Source organism: Macaca mulatta, chromosome 9 (genome assembly GCF_049350105.2).
Source record: "Macaca mulatta isolate MMU2019108-1 chromosome 9, T2T-MMU8v2.0, whole genome shotgun sequence".
In the NCBI taxonomy this organism is placed as follows: domain Eukaryota; kingdom Metazoa; phylum Chordata; class Mammalia; order Primates; family Cercopithecidae; genus Macaca; species Macaca mulatta.
This window is the reverse complement of record NC_133414.1, coordinates 78732308-78737863: the sequence shown is the minus strand read 5'-3', so window position 1 is coordinate 78737863 and position 5556 is coordinate 78732308.

Below are 5556 nucleotides of genomic sequence, written 5' to 3'. Positions count from 1 at the left end.
TCACAATTCCGGTGCCTGTCTGCTTCATGCACTGTCTCCCAGTTGCATAACGACCAAAGCCACGTTCCCTTCCTTCCCTCCCTCCTTCCTTTCCTTCCTCAACTATACTTTTATTTCTACCTGCCAAGCTCTGTGTCAGGTTCTGGGAAGGTGGGGAGGGAGAGATCATGATGATCGTTGCAGAGATAAGTGCTCCACACCTTTGGGATGCAAGCAATGTTACTTAAATCGTCTCAAACTAGAATGTGGTAGAACCCCCGTGCCCCGCCATGGGCTGGATATACAATCTACACTTGGGGGCCTCCTACCCCATCTCTCTAAATGGTTCATGAACCCTAGGGTTTTCCCAGTCCCAAAGGAGGGCTTCCACTCTCAAGGAACCCAGAGCCACGCTGCCTCTCCCCACTGCTGTCCTTGCCTTTGCTGCGCAGGCTGCCGCCATCAGGTCCTGCTGTGCCTTTGCTCAGGGAAAGTCTCCCAGGCTGCTGCCCAGGGGTGGCAGCTCTCTGAGCCGCCAGCCTTCTATGCAGGTGCCCCCAGGGAGGGCCCCATCCCTTGGCAACCAAGACTGCTCCTCAGGGGCCCTCTCTGCAGTTCTCCCAGGGCATCGGCCCCAGAGCTTGTGGATCAGGATAGCAGGGTCAGGCCCCTGTCCTGTGAACCTTGAAACCAGCCACCTCTGGCTCCCTTCCTGGGCCCACAGAGCTGCCCAGGGCTGCTGCTCCCCTCCCTGCATCCCTGGCTCTTTCCACCCATCTCTCACAGGGGACTGTGACGACTGCCCATCAGAAGGGCCCAGAGCGGTGGCTTTCTATCGGGGTGGCAGTGAATTTGTCCCCCAGGGAATAGGTGGCAAGGTCTGGAGACATTTTTGGTTGTCACAACTGGGGATGGCAGTGCTGCTCTTATCTAGTGAGTGAACCAAGGACACCGCTGAACATCCTACAGTGCATGCAACAGCCCCTCACAAGGAAGAGCTGTTCAGCCTCAAATACCGGGAGTACTGAGGGTGGGGCCCTGGTCCACTGTAGCACTGGCCAATAGAAATATAACGGGAGCCACAAATGCAGGCTCCGCATGTGAGTTTACACTTCCCGATAGCTACATTTTTTTTTTTTTTTTTTTTTTGAGATGGAGTTTCACTCTTGTTCCCAGGCTGGGGTGCAGTGGCACAATCTCGGCTCACTGCAACCTCTGCCTCCTGGGTTCAAGCGATTCTCCTGCCTAGGCCTCCTGAGTAGCTGGGATTACAGGCACGCACCACCACGCCTGGCTAATTTTGTATTTTTAGTAGATACAGGGTTTCTCCATGTTGGTCAGGCTGGTCCCGAACTCCCGACCTCAGGTGATCCACCTGCCTTGGCCTCCCAAAGCGCTGGGATTACAGGCATGAGCCACCGTGCCCGGCCAGATAGCTACATTCTTAAAAAGTAAAGAGAAATATATGAAATTGCTTTTAATTTATTGAATGTTATTTAACCCAATATATCCAAAATGTTATCATTTCAACATGTAATTGATATAAAATTGAGCTGTTACATTCCCTTTATTCATATAAGTCTTCAGAATCCACTGTGTATTTTACCCTATGGCACACCTTAATTGGAACACTAAATTTTTATTGGAAACACTTGATCTGCATTTAGATTTCATAAAATTTATGGTTGAAAAAGTAGATTTACATGTCAAATTGTTTATCAGTGTTTAAATGTAAATCAAAATGAATTGAAATGAAATAAAATATCAAAATAAATTCCTCAGTCACAGGGCATATTTCAGGTTCTTAATGGCCACAAGTCACTAGTTGCTACCCTGTTGGGCAGCACAGGTCTAGACGTTAGAAATGGTAAGTTCCAGTTTCCTCCTTAGGGAGGCAGAACCGGCCACCTCTTCCTCTCTGATGGGCCAGACTGCCTTCCCGTCAGAGAAGGGCAGAGGGAGCTTTTGGCAATAGTGGTAGAGACTCGACACATGACTTCAGTTCTTAGTGTGTCCCTGCTGTCTTCTCTCAGGGACCTTCTGATCTAGGGAAAGAGATGATCACACCAATGCTACAGGTGACAAGTGCTCTAACAGAGCCCGTGAGGCCAGGCTGCAGTGGAGTGACAGCAAGTCTACACATGGGAAGCACTCACACTGGAGGGGGTGCTTAGAGTAAGCTTGAAGATTCATTAGGAGCTGGCCAGGCAGAGGCAAGATCGGGCGCGGGGGATGACCTGGATGGGCACCCGGGCAGAGAAGGTGACTGAGCAAAGGCCAGCCAGTCTGCGAGGGTGTGGTGTGCTTCTCTAAGCGAAGACCTGAGAGCACTGAAGAGGTTGGAAAGGCTCATGGCAACAGGCTCTGCATGTTTCTGTGTAGGTTCCCCTAGGGAACCCAGTTCCCAGCTCTGCTCCATGAAGGAAGTAGACTTGGACTTGGGCCAACTTGCTTCCCACCCTCCCTGCAACCCTTCTATCCACCAGAAGGGGGCAGGGCCACCTCAGGAAACCAGACCCATTCTCTGGCACTCAGCCAAGGTTCAGTCCTGAGTTAGGGGAGACCTTTCAATCCTCAGTGGACAGGTACTGAGCTTCAGGCCCGTGCCAGGACCTGGGTGCACTAAGACGAGCCCCACCCCTTGCAGCCTGTGTCCGCAGTGTCCCAGGCCGAAGGGATTGTGGGGGTTTCGAGGAGGCAGTGGGCAGCTCTGCCTGGGGGGAGGCCAGAGGAAAATGAGGACCAGCTCTCTAGAGGAGGCAACTCTTGGGCTGAAGCAAGAGAAGAAGTTGCCTTCTCGGCTGACAGGGTTGTGAGCTGTGCCACTCTGAGGGGGCGCAGCAGGCGGCATGGAGGTGTGACTGTGGGCGTGGCTGGTTGCTGGCTATGTCCTGGATCCTGGAGCACAGGGTGCAAGGGGCTGGGGTGACCGGCCATGGCTTGTGGAGGGCCCTGGAGCCACACACACAAGCTCCATCCTGGTGCAGCAAGGAGAACAGACAGAATTTCCTTTTTAAAAAACAAAAAACCGTTTCCTTATGAAAACTATCAAATAGGCACCAAGTACAGAGAAGAGTTCATAGACCCCTATGTACCCAGCACCTGGCACCAACAAGGATCTACCAGCTTCTCATCCATTCTCCCTCCACATTTGTACAAACCTTTTATAGACAGAAATTGTTAAACACACGGAAGTAGGGAAACTGGCATAATGATCCCCAGACGCACCAGCCAGCTCTACCAGGAACGGTTTCCAGGCTGGTCTTGGCCGCCCACTCCTTCCCACCCTCAGATTATTCTGAAGCAAATCACATAGCATTTCATATTTTAATATTTCAGTGTAAATCTCTAAAACTGAGAGGTTCTTTAAAAACACAGACTGCACTACTATGCTCACACCTGAACAATGTGCACGCCATCCTTTCACACCACGCCGTACCAGGACTGACAGATTTCAAACCCAGGAATGGCCAGGTTCAGAATGGCTTTGCAGGACGGTTGCCCTGGCAGGGCGTGGAGGAGGAAGCCAGGGGAGAAGGGGCGAGGCAGGGCGTCTGCAGGATACTTTGACGAGGGTCTGGGGGAGAAGCAGCGAGGACGTGGACTTGGCTAAGGCTGAGCTGTGGAGGGAGGAGGTGTGGAAAGCTTACGAAGTGCCAGACACTCTGCACACATTGTCTTAATTAATCCTCACAAATACCCCACGAAGGAGATTCTATTATCTTCCCCTTTTACAGACAAAGAGACTATGGCTCAGAGAGACGAAATTGCTCAGAGTGACATAGCAAAAATAACAGAGCAAAGTTGCAGCGCTGGGCTTCAAACAGGCTGGGTGATCCCACAGCTCCAAAGCACGGCCTCCTGCAGCCTGGGGGCCACAGAATGGGAGAAGGCACCTGTGCAGGGCTGGTCCGGAGGCAGCGCCCACAGAACTTGACGCCTGCTTTGACGTGAGGGCTGAGGTGTGGTAGCTCCACCCTCGGCTGCAGCCCTGTGGAGCCCAGGAGCAGGTTTCTGAGAGGCAGCCTTGGGATCGCCCTCCCTGCCTCAGCCACTTTCCTCATCTTTCTTGAGAATCAATCACGTCTTCCTCTCCAGCTCCTGCCCCATGAACAATTCCACTAGTCACCAGCCCTGCCCACCTTCCACCTCCCCTCCACCCCTGGCAGGCCCGTTCATCTTCATTGGGGCCTGGGAGGAGCAGCCCTTCCCGCCTGAGCCTCCCAAGGCCTGGGCATCCCGGGCGGGAGCTCTGGGCCCTGTGGCTTTGAAGGGAGATGGACATGGCCTAATTGGTCTCTCTTTGTAGCCCAGTGGCCCCCGATGAGGCCCAGGAATCGATGCTTCTCGATGTCTGAATCAGACTCCTGCACACCCCAAACCAGCCCGAACTGCAAGGGCTGCCCTGTGGGAGCCACAGGGGATCATAGCCACACCGGGGCCAGAAAGCCCACTAGGAAGATTCACTTATTCTCTAGAGGAGACGGACAACCAGAGAGTGAAGGACTTGCCCAAGGTCACTGCCAGCTAGGGGTGAGGTGGGCCAGGGCTGGAATCTGCTGCTCTCCTCTTCCTGCATCCTGCCTGCCTGGGTCCCTCACTCCACAGTAAGCACCCAGACAAACAAGGGCTGGACGGGGCTCCCTGGCCTGAGATACCTAGAGGGGCTCTGGTGGTTTGGACTCTGCTGCCAGACCCCGACTCTCGGAGACCTCAGCTACCTCAGAGCCAGAGAGCACTTTAGATCCCACCGTGTCCAGCCCCTTCCTCATGTGACAGTGGAAGGGGTGGGGCACAGAGAGAGGAGGGGTCTACCGTGTCCATGAACACACCGAGATTTCCTGTCCATGGGGGCCATCCTATTTCTTCTTATTCTCCTCCTTTCCAACCACCTGTGGGCCAAGGGAGGGAGATGGCCACCGCGGCTGCCCCAGAAAGTGGGATCTCAGAGCAGAGTGGCTTTGGCTCTGCCCCGTCCCCATTTCCCTGCAGGCAGGTATAACACGAAAAAGTCTCCCTCCTCCTGTTAGGTACTGGGCTCACCTCAGTGCTCCTTCTGGAGCCTCCCCAACTCAGCTTTGGGGTGGTTGGGGTAGCTGCTGCCCTGGTTAGAGCACTGGATGGGAAGTACAGAGACCAGGATTTGAGTCCTCAACCTGCTCATTGCTGTGTGATCTTCAGTAAGTCACTTCACTTCTCTGAGCCTGCACAGTGGTGATAATTCCAACAGCCCTGCCTCGTCAAATGGAGTCAAATCTGGATAAAAACCCTGGACAAGTGTAAGGGTGGGCCTGTCCTGAGATGGCCACAGAGAATGTCCCGAAAGTGGTCCTTCCTGGGCCCCAGAATACTAATTCCAGTTATGTTGCTGATCTGCTGTGTAGCCCTGGGCAGGTGGCCAAATCTCTCTGGGCCTCAAAAAACGTGGAGATAAATGCTTCTCTCTGCTGTGGTATTGACCTCCTGGCAACAAGGGGAAGTTAAATGTAGAAGAGTTTTAAGAGCCTTAGAAGAAAGGCTGTCTGTAAATGTGAGAGGTTATTAACACCATCCAATAATCACGCTGTCTGCTGACAG